At 36.3% G+C, this 19,814-nt stretch overlaps 1 long non-coding RNA gene across 2 annotated transcripts; it reads left to right on the top strand.

Annotated features, from left to right (window-relative positions):
• Positions 1-16,366: 16,366 nt before the first annotated feature.
• On the top strand, positions 16,367-19,814 carry LOC145556117 (uncharacterized). 2 transcript variants are annotated; one of them, XR_014091752.1, is made up of 3 exons: positions 16,368-16,617; positions 17,213-17,475; positions 19,210-19,814. It is a non-coding gene; the product is annotated as an uncharacterized LOC145556117 (long non-coding RNA). The 2 variants fall into 2 exon arrangements; XR_014091751.1 differs by lacking the exon at positions 19,210-19,814 and having other exon boundaries at positions 16,367-16,617; positions 17,213-17,535.

The raw sequence follows: 19,814 nt of genomic DNA, 5'->3' as shown, positions 1-19,814 counted from the left end.
CTTTATTTCTTGCTTAATTAGTTTTTGCTTTTTGTTTATTGATTTGAGTAGATTAATTAGTTTATTTGTTTAATCTCGTTTTTATTCCTTTTTTACCTTGTTTTCCATGTCTTTCTTCATTATGTTAGCTTAGATTTTGTTCTAGGGAAATGGATAAAGGTTACGTTAATAAATTGAATGATTGATTGTGATTAGTATGGAATTGTTTCTTGATTATTGTGTATGGATGATGCTTTTATGGATTAAAATCTTTCTAGCTAATTGATTCTATGTTCTTAATTGTGCTTTCAATCGATTGTGTGAGAGTGAGTTGGTTGAGAGCCCTAATTTCTTCCATACCTTTGCTAGGCTAGTTACACGAGAGTGAATTAGTTTAGTAAGATAATTAACATGCTTAATTGTGCGAGAGTGAGTTAAATGTGTTGATTGTTCCTAATCAAGGTCATTTTCATCTAATTGTATGATGTTATTAAATGTATTGATGTAATTGGATTCCACTTTCCCTAGTTTTAGTTATTTGTTCTTAGTTGTGTTTAGTTGAACCTCTCTCTATCTCACAAGCTTTCCTAGTAGTCTAATTAGCACAAATTGATACACTTAGTCCTTTTGGGTTCGACCCTTTACTTGCGACTAACTAGTTTAGTGTAAGTTTAGGTATTATAAATGATTAATTTGGTTAGGGTGGTAGCATAACGACCTATCTAATCCCGATCAGTCGTAAAATCGAGTTGGTAGATTTTTTCGTGTGGAAAGCTTTTCGTGGTATCCCTTGAATTTGTCAGGAATTCTTATTGAAGGGGGATGATTGCTTGTGCTTGGTTTTTGGCTTGGGGTTTAAGTACGGCTTTTGGAAGAACGATTCTCATTTATTTGGATGCCGAAAGTAGTCATTCTCTTCTTCCCTCCCACACCTCCAAATAAACAAAGAATCATTTTGGTATTAAGGTTTGGATTAAAAAAAGTGAACTCAAGACATCACAAATACACTCACAACAAAAACAAACAATCTCCAAAACTTCAAACCCCCGATAAAATCCAAGTACCTATTTCACAATTCAATATAATTCCAACACAACTAACAAACAAATCCAACACAACCAACTAACTATTTCAACACACTAATTCACAATTACAATATAATTCACACAAATTTCATCCACAAGATAACCAAACTTAAGCAAGAAACTAATCACAATTCTCTTATTCCAATAACTAATCACATGAATTCTACCAATTAATTCTCAATAGCAAGTAAATTTGTTTTCCTTCACCTAATCATGCAACTAATCACACAACATTCATGAAATAAACAAATTTAAAGAAAAATCATAAGGTTTAAGAGTGAAAGTGAAGTAGGGAGTATGATTTCGCCAATTAGAGTATGAAAATACTCTAAAATCCTCCAACTTTACTCAAATTGGCTCCTTCCCTACCAATCTTAGCCCTGTTGCTTCCTTTTTCTTCAATTCGAATTCGTGGGTCTTTAATTTTTTTCCCAAATTTGTTAAAAGTTGTGATTTTTGGAGAGAGAATTTGATGGAGATTGAGCATTTATGAATTTTTAGTGAAGAAAATGGGGATTTGATAATGAAAATGATGAGAGAAGTTGGAGAAAATAAGGGTTTTTGGAGTGAGAAAGAGATGTGTATAGAGGAGAGAGAATAAGAATGGGGAAATAAATGGTGAAAAAGGGGTGATGGAGGATAAAAGGAAAAGATGGCACCCACTCCACACTTTGAAAATGTTCTTGAAATCTGAACCCAGACAGGAGCGTCTGTGCAGTGAGAAAGGAGAGCCCGCTCCAAATATAATTTAAGCTACGAAATTTTGGAGGAGCGGGTGTGCTCAAGGTCTGGAGCGCCCGCTCCTTCTCAATTTCTTGTTTCTGTTTTCCTTCCCAGAATGGAGTGGGCGTGCACTTTACTTGGAGAGCCAGCTCCAAATTAAATTTAGGCTACAACTTTTGCGAGGAGCGGACGTGCAGGTGTGATGGAGCGCCCGCTCCTGTTCTTCACCTTGACAAAATTTTCCTAGGAAACTATTTTATCCTGTAGTTGTAGAGGAGTACCTTATCGCCTTGAAGAAATGCTTTCTTTTCAATATTGCGGTCGTGGCAATCCTTTGTGCGATTCTTGTAGTTTCTAGCACACTCATAGGCCTCAAATCTTAGATCCTCAAGCTCATGTAAAACAAGTCATCTTTGCTTTCCTGCACTAGCCTAGTCAAAGTTAATCTTATTAATTGCCACTGAGTTTGTAGTTCAAGTTCCACTAGAAGATGACAAGATTTTCCATGCACTAGACGATATGGAGTTGTGCCGATAGGGATTTTGTAGGCCGTTCTATATGCCCATAGGGTATCATCATGTTTTTCCGACCAATCCTTCCTATTTCTTGCAACCGTCTTCTTAAGGATTAACTTGATTTGATGATTGGACACTTCCGCTTGTCCACTTGATTGTGGAAGATAGGTAAGGCCGAACCTTTGGTTAACCCCGTGCTTCCGTAGCATCTTTTGAAAAGCAATATGAACAAAATGCAAACCGTTTCCACTTACCACATCTCTAGAAATTCCGAATCTTGGAAATATCACTTTTTTGAACAATTTCATAACTACCTTGTGATCATTAGTTGGGGAGGCAATGGCCTCGACCCATTTTAAGACATAATCAACTGCCACAAGGATGTATTGATTTCCATAAGAATTAGGGAATGGTCCCATAAAATCAATACCTAACACATCAAATACCTCTAGCTCAAGAATCGATTGTTGAGGCATTTCATTTCGCTTAGATATGTTGCCGGTTCATTAAAACCGGTCACAAGTCTTCACAAACCCCTAAGCATCCTTAAAGATATAAGGCCACCACAACCCGCTATGCAATACCTTCAATGCTATTTTGTTTGCTCCCATATGCCCTCCACAAGGATCAGAATGACACATCTTGAGCACATTTTGGACTTCTTCGTCTAGAACACACCTACGGAGCAAACAATCTACTCCTCTCTTGTAGAGAATGGGGTCATCCCATACATAGTGCGTTGCTTCCCTCTTTAGCTTCTTCCTTTGGTTTTTGGAGAAATCGGGAGGAAATTCTCTACATGCCAAGTAGTTCACTGAGTCGGTGAAAAAAGGAAGCTCTTTCTCATTCATGATATAAAGTACATCATCTCTTAATTCATCGCATATGGGTATTTCATCATCACTAGCTTTCACATTCCCAAATCGGGAAAGATAGTCCGCAACCATGTTCTCGGCCCCTTTCTTGTCATGGATTTTAACATGAAATTGTTGGAGAGATAGGACCCATCAAAGAAGACAAGGTTTAGACTATTACTTTGTCACAAGGTACCTAATAGCCGCATGATCGGTGTAAACAATAGTTTTGGAACCAATGAGGTAGTTCCAAAACTTCTCAAAAGCATGTATCACAGTAAGAAACTATTTCTCCGTCGTGCTGTAGTTCCGTTGAGCTTCATTCAAGGTCTTGGACATGCAGTAAATGACGTGAATATTCTTCTCAATTCTTTGTCCCAACACCCCTCCAATTGCAACATCACTAGCATCACACATAAGTTCAAACGGAAAATCCCATCTTGGCCCTTGCACGATTAGAGTAGAGATCAACGCCTCCTTTAATTTGATGAAAGCTTGAAGATACTTTTCATCAAAAATAAAGATGGCACTCTTTTGAAGAAGAGCATTTAGGGGTCTAGAAATTTACGAGAAATCCTTGATAAATCTCCTATAGAACCTGACATGCTCAAAAAATGATCTTACTCCTCTCACATTAGTTGGAGGTGGCAATTTTTCAATGTTGTGGTTTGGTGAGTCCCACTCAGCGCGGAAAAAACCCGAGCCAAGGATCACGCTAGAAATAAATAATATCACTAATGCATAACATAAACACAAAGGGAAAAATAGGAAATATACCTTTGTCGCGTACTTCGCCCCACAAATTAGGCTCTTACATGAAAGCTCTAGCTCTGAAAATACGAGAGCCTCCGACGGAGATCCACTCGCAAAAACAACTAGCGACTTTTAGGTCCGTTACCTCGAGGTTTGCAAGGTCCGACCAAAACCCGAGTATTATATAAGTTCAAAAGTTTTTGGTCATGCAATGCTCTATTGAACTCCTACTCAAGCACTCTTCCCAAAAACCCAAGGTGGGTATTGATAGGGAAGAGTAAGAGTGGGAATTTATATACCATCAATGAAGGAGCATGAAATTCCACAATTTATTTTAAAGCTAAAATAAAATAAATAAGCAAACTAATAATAAATGTACAAGTGTCACTAATACATGTAAAGAGGAGTGAGGACCACTTGGAGAGTAGGGGACCATACTTGCTCCCCACTCCATACTCTCCTTGTGCCACATGTCCCTCACACTTAAACCCTCCCTTCACATGCTTCCGCTTAGTCCACGTCCCAGCTACCCACACCAAGATGATGCGGGTTGCTGCTGCTCGCAGCTAGAAAGCCTCGCATGCTTGTGCGGGCTGCTGCTGCTTGCGGCCGTGGATGCCCTTGGCTGCTAGCATTGGTGCGCTAATATGCACCAGCCAGCCTAGGCTTGGCTTGGTGCGCATGCTAGCCACCATGCCACGCGTTATGCCTCTAGCAGTCGGATTCTCGGGGCATTCCGATGATAAGGGTATTTTAGGAAATATTATCGATTTATTATTATTTGAGCGTCTCGTCATTTACTATTTTTGACTCGATTTCGACACTCTAAGCTCGAATTTCTGACGCCTAAATATTTAATCCTCGGGCGACTCATTAATTTCTTCCGAATTAATTTGTTGAGTTGGTTTGTTAATTGCTTGGGTGTGACCCGAAGGGTTCAGTCCAGATTAAGCTGTAATATTAATTATACATTAATATTACTGATCGGAAGCGGCCTCCACCTAGGCATTCCGATCACTTGACTTTACTGAATATATTAGCTTTCTAATAATTCAGAACCCACGATCTGAATAATACACTTGTTCGAAGGACACCATTCCTTTCATTCAATCACTTCAACATTGGCCTTGTTGACCTCAATCTCCTTGCTTGATATCTTGTAACCAAGGACGATTCCCTCTTCAACCATGAAGTGGCATTTTTCCCAATTCAGGACCAAGTTGACCTTCTCCCATCTTGCTAAGCATTTGCCCAAATTGGACAAACAATCTTCAAATGAAAGGCCCCTACCGAGAAATCATCCATGAACACTTCCATTTTGGCCTCAAGCATGACTCCAAAGATAATCATCATGCAACTTTAAAAGGTTGCCGGTGCATTGTAAAGTCCAAACAGAATTCTCCTATATGCAAAAGTACCATATGGACAAGTAAAAGTTGTCTTCTCTTGATTATCCGGGTTTTTATGGAGATTTAAAAGAAACTTGAATAACCATCAAGAAAACAATAATACTTGTGCTTGGTTAGTCTTTCAAGCATTTGGTCGATTAAAGGAAGAGGAAAATTATCCTTGTTAGTGGATGCATTTAGACGTCTATAGTCTATGCACCTCCGCCAACCAATCATCGTTCTAGTTGAAATGAGATCACCATTCTCATTTTCAACTACGGTCATTCCTCCCTTTTTAGGGACCACATGAACGGGGAAAACCCATCTATAACTTGAAATGGGGAAGATGATGCCGACATCAAGAAGTTTGGTGATTTTGTTTTTTCACCACCTCCCCCATTTGAGGATTGAGTTTCTGTTGCCTCTTAATGGAAGGCTTAACACCCTCCTCAAGATGATGCCGGCATAAAGCGTGACTAATACCATTTAGGTAATCAATGGTATAGCTAAAGCACCTTGGAGGTTTCTTAAAACACCACATAATATTTGAGTTTGGCACTCGTTCAAAAAAGAATTCACAATTATCGGAAAAGTTGAATTAGGACCCAAAAACACATACCTTAGGTGTGATGGTAGAGGTTACAACTCTACCGTTGAACACCCTTACCTTCTCTTGAGGTAGTTATTTCCAAAGCACCATCAATTGTGATTCCCATACATACTTGCTTAATGTTTTCTTCCGTACTTCCTTCAAGCATTCCTTCATACAATGACATCTTGTTGTCTTGCTCACCTATCTTTTCCTTATTCTAAAAGACATTCTCAAGGGCATCGTTGGTAGTGAGCAAGTGCTCATGCATAGAAGTCACAATAGAATCAATAGTATCTATTATCATACAATTATCAAGACTAGAGCTTTGATATTTCATGCTCTCATTCAAATAAAATTTTATCACCTCATCTCGTACTTTTAGTAAAATTTTAGCACTTTTAACATCTATATAAGCACCCGAAGTAGCAAGAAAACGTCTTCCTAGAATTATTGGAATGTTAACACAAAAAAATCCACTAGGATTACAAACTTTATCACCCTTAGAGGAACATCCTCTACCTTACCTTTTGGAAATTTGATAGAACGATCGGACAATTGTAAGGTAATGTTGGTGGGTAGAAGTTCCCTAATCTCAAGTATTTGATATACCGAATATGGCATAAGGCTAAAACTAGCTCTAATATCACATAAAGCATTACTAATTTGCATATTATATATAGCATAAGGGATAGAAAAGTTACCGGAGTCTTTCAATTTTGGTGGCATTTTATTCATGACAATTGCACTACAATTCTTGGTGAGATTCACTGTTTCCACCAATTCACACTTTCTTTCTCCACTCAAAATATCGTTTAAAAACCTAGCATAGTTAGGCATTTGCTTGATAGAATCGGTGAAGGAATTGAAAGGTGAATTTGTTTCAATGTTTTTAGAAACATTCATAATTGCACATCTAATTTTTTTTCTAACAAATTTGTGAGGATATGGTAGCTTTTGCAATTGTTTTGTCTCTCTCTCTTTTTCTCTTTTCTCTTCACTCTCTTTTTCAAAATCTTTCTCTTTTTCACATTCTTTTTCTTTCTTACATTCTTTCTCTTTTTTACTCTCATGATGTTCCTCTCTTTCTTGCTCAAAATCACTCTCAAGGGGAGCCTCACTCATGTTCATTCTCTCATTGATTCTCTTAGGAACACTCTCTTCCAACACTTTACCACTCCTAGTTGATATAGCATTTACGGGCCTGTTGGGATCTAGTCCTTGGGGTGGAAGTTTGGAAGTTCTAGTACCTTCCTTCAAAGCATTGGCCAATTGAGAAATTTGTATTTCAAGAATTTTATTATGAGTCATGACTTCACTAAATTTCTTATCACTAGAGGCCATGAAAGTATTAAACATTTTGGTTTGACTCTCCATCATTTCCTCTAAGTTAGACCTACAAGGAGGTTCTTGTGCATAATAGTTATCTTTGGGAGCTTTATTACCTCTCATATTTGAATTGGAAGCATTTCATTAGAAGAACCTCTATTGTTATTGTTGTTCCAATTATTCCTATTATTAGAGTTTCCGCCTTGGTGGATTGCCCTTGAATCCCATAAGTTCCTTGGTTATTATGGTTATGGTTACCATACCCACCTTTTTGGTTGCAGTTAACTTGGGGATTTTTGTCTCTTTGGTTCCTATTTCCCCATTGGTTTTGGTTATAGTTATGGTAATCATAATCATTTCCTCTTTAGTTATAGGAATTTCCCCTTGCTCTCTTCGATTAGGTGGTGAGTATCTTTGATTGTAATTCCTAGGTCTATTAGCATAAGACAAGGCATTGACTTGTTCATTTTCACTGTTATTACCATCTTCATATTGGGGTTGAGGTTGGGAATCATAACTACAAGAAGAGGTGTCATGGTCATATGACCCACAATTTTTACGAAACAAACACCCATGTGGCATGTTATTAGAAGTAGAAGGAGAAGAGTTGGAATTCATACCTCTCCCCTTAGATTGGGAGGGATGCTCTTGTTATGAATTAGAGGTCTCAAGTTTCACCATGATGGACGTCATCTCCTTTCCAAGGTTGGCGATTTGGGACGTCAAATTGTTGATGGCGTTAAGGTGATCAACGAAGTAAACCGCACTTCCTCCCTTACTTAGAGACTCTCTCTATCCTTCTTGCCAATCCATGTGGTGCCTCACCACATCCTCAATTATCTCTATGACTTGCTCCTCCATCTTGTTCATAATCGGGCCACCCGCTCCCGCATCTAAGCTAGTCTTTCCTTGTGGGCTCAAGCCTCAAAGAAAATTTGAAGCACTTGGTATGTCGGAATGCCATGATGGGGACACTCCCTTTGATATTCTTTATATATCTCCCAAGCCCCGTAAATGGTTTCACTAGCCCTTTAACTGTGACCTTGGATCAAAGCCCTTGCCTCGGGCGTTTTCTTTTGAGAATTGAATCTACTTAAGAAAGTCGTGGTGACCTCGTCCCAAGTTCTTAAGTAGTTCGGCCTTACTTTTTTCTTAAGCCATTCAAGAGCCCTTCCTATCAAGGAGAAAGGATATAGCTTTAGTCTCACAAATTCTTGAGTTACTGTTGGAGATCTTCTCTATTATCAATGATTATTTCTAGACTCTATCTCATTTATTGCTTTGGTTAGTTAGTTCATGTTTGTTTGATTTGATTTTGATGTTTGATTAGTGTAATTTTTCTTCATTGATTGTTAATTCTTGTTTTCTTTAGTTATTTGTGATAAGTTGATGATTTTTGAGTAGTTGTTTGGCTAGGGATAGGGTGAAACTTGTATGATTGATTGATTGTGCTTAATTTAGGGATTGTGTTGATTAATTGTTGAGATTAAATCGATAAATGGAAGTTTGCATTTATGTAATTCTATTAGGCCTTGAGAATTATGCTAGATTGCATTGTACTTTTTAAGGATACGGCCAATTGATTTAGGAATTGCAATTGTCGATTGATCTTGATTAGTGATGCTCCTAGTTAGAGTCTCTCGTAGTTGGCACTAGTTTGACCTCTAGGAAATAGCTTGTTGACTCTTTTGATTGAGCTTATCATTAGTCTTCAAAAACATTAAATTACATATTATTCCCGATTTTCAACAATTGTAATGATTTCTTGTTGATCCTCGTTCCTAGTGTTTTATTTGTTTTGTTCATCATTTTGTTAGTTGGTTAGTGTTAACCTTTTATCCTTAGACTTTGACCTAGCTTAGGCGCATAATTGAGAGCGCTTGAACATTACCGTTCCTTTGGGTTTGACCCTTGACTTGCCTCTTTACTAGTATTTAGGTTGGTTAAGTGTTTATGAATTTAGTTTGACCGAGGAAGGATTAGTTTCAACGACCTAGTTCCACCCTTCGTCAAATGGCGCCGTTGCCAGGGAACGGTGTCTATGTTTGAGTGTTTTTGATTGCTTGAGTTAGGTCTTTGTACAAACTTTTCATTTATTTGATTTTTGTTTGCTTTGTAAAAAAAAAATGGCATGCTTATCTTTTCTTCAATATGATGGTGAATCTTTTAATATCTACTTCCATAGACTTGCGGAATTTTTAGACTATAATCATTATAGTCTTTGGAAGGCTTGTGAGATTTGTTATTTTGGTTTGAATGAGCAAACTAGGAATGAAGTTGAAAGCATGCATAATGGTGAATTTAGAGCATTATCAATAGATGATGCTTGGGACTTCTATGTTTGGTTCGCTAGGGATATCTATAATAGGAGTAATCATGATTCTAATGTTGATGTGTAATGTGTTGAATCTTCCAATGTTAGCATGATTTCCCATGAATTGTCACATGATCCCATAGTTAAACCTAGAACAAATGATTTCAATTCTATTTCTTCTTTTCCTCATGTTAATAAAGTACATGCTCAAGTTGATGCTAATGATGTGTTTCAATTTTCTTCATTATTTTCCATGTCTTCTTGTGATGTAGTTCATTCCTTTAATAACGAATCTCATATGATTGATTGTGTGCCCTCTCCCCCATTTAATGAAAATGCTCATGATTTTAATGGGCATGGTCCTACACTTGGTTGTGACTCTTCTTTTACTATTGATCAACTCTCTTTGCCTTTTCATTCTCCAAACTCTTGTGATGAGTCTCTAGTCCCCTATAGCAAAATTGATTAATCTTTGACGGAGTTAGAGATGAATCCTAACCTAAGGCCCTTGGGGGACAAATGATGGAAACTTTAAGGAGCCAAATTAAGATGATTAGAGAGCGTGAGGGTGTTTTGAATGAAGAGTTGAAAAGAAGAGAAGAGTTGGAAATTCAATTGTCATATTTGATGCTTGTGTATGAAAATTTCATATCCAATGTGTGTGTTAAGGATGATAATGATAACTTAAAGCAACCAAGAGAGTGTGAGGATACCTTTGATGAGCATATGAGTGACTGTGAAAGAGTTGAGAATGAAGACAGAGTTGAATTTAAAAATCCTAACCCTCTTTCCCATCTTGATAAGCCTCAAGTGTATGTTTGTGAGCCTTCGTTCTATGAACACATAGACTCTTTTGAGGTAATGTCCTATTTGTTTTGTGATAGTCATATGAATCTTTGTAGATTCTTGGATGAGTTCATTGAGAATGCTTTTTGGGATTTACATGAGTTTCCGATGATTCTACCACCATTCATGCACGGTTTTGAGGACTTAGGTTTTGAGATAGTTGGAGGAAAGGTTGTTTATTATGGTGGAAAGGAGGATGAGGTTGATTCCCTTGGAGTGTTGAGCTCGAGGGAGGTGTAGATTGTGAGCGTTCTTCATTTAAGGACTCTATGATTGATTTTCATGCCCTCATTAGTGATGTGAGAACTTGTGTTGAGGGAGTAGCTACCCCTATTCATATTTGTCATACCCCTTTTTTTTAAAGGTTTGACCACATCTCTTCTTGCCCTATTTTTCTCCCTACCTGTCTCAAAGAGCCTATTAGGGAGCCGATTTCTATGGACGATCTTATTGTCCCTCATTCGTCTATTGTTGAGGAAAAGGGTGATGTTGCCACCTAAAAATATTTTAGTGAGGAGGATTTTTCTTTTTCTTTTTCTTTCCATTCTTTTATTCCCCCTTCTTCTTCTTATTTTCTTGTTTTTCCTTTTGATCCCTCTTCTCCTTTCTTTTGGCACCTCCCTCCTCACTTGCGTGCAACAATCTTGTTTCATGCCATTTTCCTACCTTCTCTCTTACAAAATGTGTAGTAGTGCATTTGATAAGCTCTTGCGTACGTTGAATTATTATTTTCTAGAGCGGTCAAGCTTGGACCTTAAGCAAGCCTTTCTCGGGAAGTAACCCGTGTTTTATTGCTTTCATTTTCTTTTCTTTTTAGAATAGATTATCCCTCATGGAAATGTTTGTGTGCCTTTTTCTAGGTACACGACTTGATATACTTTGGTGCTTCGATTTCGATCAAGAATCAAGGAAGTTTAACTCCTATTTTTGCTAGCATATTTAAGGTTCAATTCTTAAGGAATAAAACTTTGAAAGGTTTAATTGGGTCTTTTGCGGTTATTTACACCCACCTAATATCCGGTAATATCCTTCCTTTCCCTTTCTCACGTGGATGATGACTTGTTGGATATATGTTGGTTTGTTGGATTGATCTTCTTGTTTTCCCCTTCCATGGTTTCTATGATTTATGTTTAAGTTTATTGTCTCATTCTAGCTTGGGGGAGGGTATTCTATCATGTTTGATGGGATGTTGATTCATATATGCCATGCACATTTGTATATGCATTTCCATGTTTTGTTTCTATCAAGGCAAATTTGCAATATGTCTTTGTTTTATTCTTGCTTTGGACATAATACTTTTAGACTTGTATAGTTGAATTCTTTTCTTCTTAAATGGTAACGCTGTGCACGGTTTGAGAGTATGTTTGGTTGATTCTAGGATAGAGTATGCTAAGGTAGTCATTTAGAACTATTGGGACCTTAAAGCCGGATTCTATTTGTTATTGAAAATTTGTAATTGCTCCCATTTGGTGACTTTGAAACTAATAGTGAGTTTTTGCTACAACCTTTGTGAGGTTTCATGATATTCAAGCCTTCAACATATCTTGCATGAGCGGCATAGATCCTTTACTATTGCGAACCTAATCTTGAATCTTGACTCATAATTTTTAAACACGAGACCAAACCATCTAGGGAGGACAAAGACGTCTTTTCCGGGGTGGTATTTTTCTTTTCTAGGATAATCTTCTTTATTTTTAGTTCTTGGGTTTACATTTGCCTTCTTTCTAACCATTTGAGCCTTTTCCCTTCTTTTAAATCCACATCTTTAAAACTTTGAGCCTTTTGTTTCTTTTAGTTACGTTCCATTTTTGGTTTTTGTGAAGCAAATGATCATATTCTTGGAGTTTGTGGTATATGAGTATGGATGTTGGTTCTTTTTGTAAGAAATCTTGTATTTTGTGTATATTTTATGAATAATGGCAAATGATTGATGGAAAAAGCCATCCAAAGTTAAAAAAGGCAAGGACATAATAAATGCAAAGTTGTAAAAGCCGTCCAAAGTTAAAAAAGGCGAGGACAAGTGCTTTAAAAATATGAAAACAACAAAAAAAAGTGAAAATGAGAAAATTCAAAAATATTTTGATGTGAATTATTCTCCTTTTCTAAGCATTGAGGACAATGCTTCATTTAAGCTTTGGAGAGAAGCGTTTACGCTTTTTGTATATATGATTGTGGTTATAGCTTTGAACAAGTTTGGGGGTATTTGGTTTTTGTTTAGTGACTACTTGATTGAGATTCTAAGAAAGGGCCCGTTCTTTGCTTCACTATTAGGGATACAACCAAATTTTTAAATTTTAGCCTACCCTCAACCTTTTTCCTTTACGTTACAACCTTTGGGAAAGTCCTTTTGACCTAGAGGTTGAGTCACATATCGGGGGAGGGCATTATGAGTTAAAGCCTAAGGAAAGGGGATGCAATGTAAAGATGTCGAGAAACCTCAATTCTATTTGTTTTTCCGGTTCCTTCGAGGAACTATACACACGCTCACTAAAAGTAGATTCGAAGCTAATTGGGAGAATGTGCTAAAATATATTAAGATGAAAGTGAATCGCGTTTCATTAGTTCTCTATGCTAAGAATATCTTATATTTCAATCAACCTTAGATATCTTAGAACGTAAACTCCCTTACTTGTTTAGAAAGATTTGCATTCACTTGTGCTTGTTCATTTGGAAAAGTCCTTTCATGAACATTTGTTTGCTTTTCTTGTATTTTGGTTTCTTCTTCATGCTTTTCCTTGTCTGTATTATTACGAGAGTTACAGTTTAATCTCTTAGAAAACCTTTACAAGAGCATCACTCGTCCTCTAGGGCGATCTAAGGGTTTAAATGGCTTGTATTTAGTTGCTTAAATTGATCGTGATTCCTATAAAAGTGAGTTAGTGTATATTCTTGTCTCCTCTCTTCTTTTTGTTTGTTTTAATAAGCTCATCATTTCTCCCTTGGTTTTATTTTGCTTCAGAATGAGCAAAAGGTAAGCTTGGGGGTATTTGATCGGTGTTATAAATGGCACCCATTTGATGAGCATCTAGGTTGTTTTTTTCTTCTTTTCGTAGCTTTCATGCTCAATAAATGCCTAGTTTTATGCATTTGGTCATAGTTTTACCTCTCCTCTCTTATTTTGTAGCTTTTGTGCATTTTGTTGGTTTTTATACTCTTTATTTGGCCTATTTTCATGGTTGTAGTTATTGTACGAGGTCCGGGTCTTGATATTGGTGATTTACTAAGGTGGAAGACGCTTTTAGAGCAAGCTCATGGCAATTAGAAAGCTTTAGATGCAAGGAAGTTGATTTTCCAAGTTCTAGCTCATGCGCTCTCAAGTCGTGCTCTCATGATTGTGGGGTGTTGAACCCACCATCAAGTTCTTTTTAGGACTGCCACTCTTAGTTTTCATAATCATAATGTTGCATGTTCATTCGAAGACCTTAGCAAACGCACAAAGCCGCGAGAAAGATCGAAGAAAGTTAGGCAGATTATGGACTTAGGCAGATTGTTGCTGAAGTTGAGGAGCGCCCGCTCCAAGAGAGGTGCACGCCCGCTCCCCCTAGAGAGGGCTCTCCCTTCTTTGTCTTCGAGCCTTGAAAGTTACTCCTTTCTTTGAGTGCTTGTGAAATTGAGATATAGTACCTAGAAAACATGGACAAACACAATCAAAGAAAGGGTGAAAGATTCAATATTTTAATTCAAAAACGGGTTAGAAAGAGGGGAAAAGATTACAAAATTGGGTTTAAATCAACAATATAAATGGTCAAATAAACCACTTATCAATTGCGTCTTTTTATTTTAATAGACCCAAGTCAGAATCTTTACATGTTTACATCAAAAGAAGGGCTTTCCTATTTTATATGTTTAATCAATATTTGCTCACTTATGGTAGTATGCATAAAGGTCAAGCTATTTTAGGTTGCTCATGGAACTAGTGGATGCCGTGAGGACTCCCATGCCACTAATTGTCGGAGAAACAATCCTTAGCTTAGTTGAGCTAAAAAGAAATCTAAAAGCACCTCTTGTAGGCTCTCCAATTTTATTACAAGTAGAAAATCAATATCTTTAATTACAGAAATTAAAAATATATAACTTTGTATATTAATAATAATTTATTGCATTGAACTTGTTTTTCCAATATTTGCAAAAGCTTTTTCTCTCTTTTTTTTCAATGTTTTTCATTTTTAACTTTATTCATTGTTCTCGCCTCTTTTAAATATGGACGGCTTTTTCAACTTTGCATTTGTGTGTCTTTGCCTTTTAAATATCCAGCTTCAAGGTCCTAAAAGTTCTAAGCGACTACCTTAGCATACTCTATCCTATATTCAACCAAACATACTCTCAAATCGTGCACACTGTTACCATTTAAGAACAAAAGCATTCAACTATACAAGTCCTAACGTATTATGTCCAAAGCAAGAACAAAACAAAACACATTGCAAATTTGCCTTGACAGAAATAAAATTCTTTTTCGAGTGTTTAAAAATAAAGAACATGGAAATGCATATACAAATGTGCATGACATACATGATTCAAATCCCATTAAACATGATAGAAAACCCTCCCCCAAGCTTGAATGATACAACATGCTCAAACACAAATCATAGATAACATGGGAAGGGAAAAGAAAGAAATCAAACCAACAATACCAACACATGACCAACAAGGCATCAACTATTAGAGAATGAACATGGAAAGATATTACTGGATATTAGGGGGGTTTAAATACCCGCAAATGACCCAATTATACATTTCAAAACCACTTTCCTTTAGAATTGAATCTTGCTTTCAATATGCTAGCAAAATAGGAGTCAATCTTCCTTAATTCTTGATTCAAACTAATGCACCAAATTATATCATCAAGTCATGTACCTACTAAAAGGCACACAAACATTTCCATGAGAGAAAATATATTCTAAAAAGAAAAGAAAATGAAAGCAATAAAATATGGGTTACTTCCCGAGAAAGGCTTGCTTAAGGTCCAAGTTTGACCGCTCTAGAAAATAATAATTCATTGCACGCAAGAGCTTATCAAATGCACTACAACAAATTTTGTAAGATAGAAGGTAGGAAAATGACGAGAAATGGATGTGCAACAAGCTTAGTGCACACCCATGAGGAGAGAGATGCCAAGAAAAGGAAGAAAATCAAAAGCAAATTCAATATAATAAGAAAAAGAAGAAAAGAAAGAAGAAGAAGAAGAAGAAGAAGAAGAAGAAGAAGAAAAATAAGGCAAACTCTTCTCAAGATATTTTTGGATGGCAAAATCACCTTTTTCCTAAATGATAGACGAATAAGGGACATTAAAATCATCATAGACAAGGGGGTCCCCAATAGGCTCATCAACAAAGGAAGGGAGAAATATAGGAGTGTAGGGGATATGGAAGAAATTACTTGGAAAAGGGATATGAAAAGAGGTGATAGGAGCAATGGTCTCATAATCTCATCATCACAACCATTCCTCGCATCACCAATAATAGCATGGAAATCAATCATAGAATCCACAAAAGAACACTCATGGTCACCATCTCCCTTAAATATCCAACTTCCAAGAGGAACTACATAATCTCCCGCACTACATTCATGAACAAAAACTTCCTCAACTTCCTTTAAGCCCAAAGTCTCACTACTACAAAAGTTGCCTTAGGTAACACCAAATGGTATCACTTTGAAGGTTAGAACCTTAACTAATTCATAAGTAACACTTTTGTAACACTTTGATATCATGTAACACTTTATGGTAACACTTTGATATCTAGTATCACTTGATTGTAACACTTTGATATTTAGTAACACTTTATTGTAACACTTTGATAATTTGATATTAAGTAGCACTTTATTGTAACACTTTAATTTTTGGTACCAGTTGGTCATATATAAATTTTAAATTAGGAATAATCATTTGACCGTATTACTATTATATACTTCGCATAATATTAATAGTTTAATTGTAAGCTTTATTTGTAATTAATATTTTACAACTACTAGTAGAAAAACACAAATGGACACTGGTTTTTACCATGTATCCCCAAAATAATTAGAAGACTCCACCCGTACCCCTCTTTTATCTCTCTAAGTCTTGACTCCACCATAGGCCTGGCCACTCTATCGCTCTCTCTCTCTTTCTCTCTCTCTCTCTCTCTCTCTCTCTCTTCTACCTCCTCATTCACAAGTGGCGGCGATGGTGGTGGCGATAGTGAAGGTGGTCATGAGCGATAACGATGGTGCTTCGAATTCAAGGGTTTCAATTGGTCGTCATGGTATGATTTTCTTCAAACTTTCCCCTTTAAATTCCAAATTTTGGGCTCTTTTATATAATTACTAGTTCAAATCTTAGGTTTTGTTAAATAAAGGTTTAGATCCTAAGTGTGGTCTTACCTATGTTTTCCTGAAGTCTGGTGGTGAAACTGGTGATTGATTTAGAGTTTCAAAGAATTTGAGGGGTTTTTATTACTTTTCTCATTAGCGGTTTTAATCGATTTTTGATAGATTAGTATTTGGATATTTACTTTTTATCGTCAAACTTATGATTTGTTGATTATTGATTACTATCACAAGATTAAGTAATTTCTAATTAGTTTTACAAGGGTTTATATAGATCAGCTTTTTTAATAGTTAACAGCATTGAAATTTTGTGAATTCTGCTTGGTTTGAGGTGCTTAATCCCATCCTGTTGTCTATCCTATTCTGGCATGAGGAGAAATTAATTCAAAATGGCTATATGATTGCAAAATTAGACATTTCCATGATTGCAAAGTTAGGGGATTCAAAATGGCATGTTTTTTCTATTTTTGTTTAATCACATGTTTTTAAGGATAGTAATGGTAATTGGTAAGTTCCATGGAATAATTATAGGTGCATGGAGAAGATGAATGGTCGTTTGGGTATTGTGAACAAGGAACTGGAGTCTTTAGCTGCCCTGCTACAAAAAACCCCATGTATACATACCATGAAAAAATTGTTCTTGGACAAACCAACCTTTCTGTCTCCAAGGTTAATCAGATCTTGAGGGAACTGAGTTAGAGAGTGGCTAGGGGAATCCTATGATTTGCTCGCACGAAATTGCAATCACTTCTGTGATGATTTATGTGAAAGGTTTGGTGTTCCAAAACTTCTAGGTATAGTATAGTATCATTGCTACCTTGCTTTAATTATAACTAATTGTAATTAATTTAATAGCCCTTGTGTTGATTGCATTTATTACTGTCACGAGTTGACTTTTACATTCATAAGATTGTGCTCTTTTGGTATGTGATCACCGAATGAGCCGAGGCTCCAAATCTGTACTTTAGAGCTATATTAATATTTTACCATTTTTTAATGTAGTGCATTAAATTATCTGACATCATATAATGATAACATCAAGAGGTGCATTTCCGATGTCAGATTAACTTTTTCATGCTAGTAGCAATCTATATTTACGCTGGTTGGCACAATGATCTATTCGCTAAGCAAATTAGCTATTGTTATAGCCCTTCCAAATTGTAAGTGTGCAATTTTCCGCGAGACTTGAACAAATAAAGATATCATGTCATACATGTTTCTAACTTCAATAAATGTGTCTTCCATAACACACATTGCAGCTATGCAAGATTAATAAAGCAAAGTTTGAGATAAATTAATCTTTCTAATAGTCTAAGTCTGAGGTATACACGCAATTCCAAACACAACATATATGCGAAAAGCTTTATTAATATTTGCATTGCATGTATATGAGTATTAGAGAATTATCTCATCAGACTTGATTATTAGCTGGCCAGATAGACTAATATTGCTTTCGGTTGAGTGAAACTTATTTTTCTTATTTGTCTTTGGTTAAGACCATATTAAACTATATAAACCTTTTTGCCTTTGTAAATTTGGTAATTTGAATTGGTTCAGGACTCTTGGATATTTTGACATTGATTCTCATTGCTTCTCGATAAGAGTGCAAGGAATTAGGTGATATATGAGTTTGATATATTTACCATGCATTCTTGCTTGAAATGAACTAATTGCAGTGTTTCAAGTAGCTGAAATAGTTAAGTAGTTTTACGGAAATTGAAAACATTGTAAGCTTCAGTATGGCATGATCCTAAATGTAATTATTGTTCTTATACATAATATTGATGTTGCGATCATCTCTGATTTTATTGTTGTTTATATCATCTTTTAGTTTCTGGCAGCCATAGCGCAGTCGTTGTATGTAGGATTTTGAATACTTTAAGCTTGAACAGCCTAACTTAGTTTATATTGACATGAACACAGGCTAATTTACAAAATGAAAATACCTCAATCCCACCACCTGTTGTACTTATAGTCTCATATTCATTCTGCAGTCTTGTGTGTTCTTCTTTGTAGGAAGCAAGATCTAGATGGGAGATTATAGCATAGTCTCCCATGTATACAACAAATTTTCATCCTTCATATGATCAGCTTATTTTTACAATGAGCAAGGTAACTGTATATTTTAATGACATGAGCTAAACATAGTATTTATGACATTAGTGACATAACACCTGTAGCAATAGCACATCAGTCTCATTATTTCAGTTAAGATACATGTCTGTCATAGATCAACAAACCGATAGTAGCAACTTATAGCTGCTAGTCTGCCTATGCTAGGTTTCTAGCTCATGTCTTCTTAGTTTCGCCTTGAACTAGATCCCCCTCCCCTTCCATTTCTGATCACACATCCACCACCCTTAATAGAAAATAAATTATGATCATTTTCTTCATGTATACTCTAGAGAACAAGAGAAAAATGAGGTAATGGTTAATACAATATCTTTTACAAAGCACTAACTCATATTATTATGTTATTTCATTTTTGTTCTAGTTGTCTGATGTATGATGCTTTCACACATACATAGGATCAAAAGGATCAAGATGAAGGATTGCTTCGGAAAGTGATGATGCCACAAGAAGCGTGCTTACATATACAAGATCGAGATAAACTTTTTTTCTTTTACTCCCGGGAGTGAAAACTTTGGAGCTTTCGGCTAACTATAACCGCTGCTGCTGTCACGTACTATTATTGGCATACTGCTGTATTGCTGCTACTACTGCTTACTGCCGGTTTTGGCTGCTATTGTTGTTTGCTGCCACTGGTGGCTACTACTATTGTTTGTTGCCAATGTTGGCTGCTACTGCTGTTTGCTGCCACTGCTATCTACTATTGATGTTTGCGGCTACATACTGCCGTCTGCTGGTATATATTGATATCCGATTTGTAGGTACTATTATTGGTGCTGTCGTTCTGCCACTTAGCTTTTGCTATCATACTGCTATCGCGTTGACTATTTTTGGAAAATTTGGAGCTTTTTCTTATTTCGTCCCTTTTTCCAAGCTAGAAACCAAAGCTGTCTTTCTTTTGTTTTGATTATTATATTGTTTGACCAAACATAAAATTGGTGTTTATGGATAATTTTTTGTAAGAATTATGAAATTATTTCAATTCAAATTATTGTTTATCATA

This window comes from Chenopodium album, chromosome 8 (genome assembly GCF_948465745.1).
Source record: "Chenopodium album chromosome 8, dcCheAlbu1.1, whole genome shotgun sequence".
Classification (NCBI taxonomy): domain Eukaryota; kingdom Viridiplantae; phylum Streptophyta; class Magnoliopsida; order Caryophyllales; family Amaranthaceae; genus Chenopodium; species Chenopodium album.
This window is presented reverse-complemented; position numbering and strand designations above follow the sequence as displayed.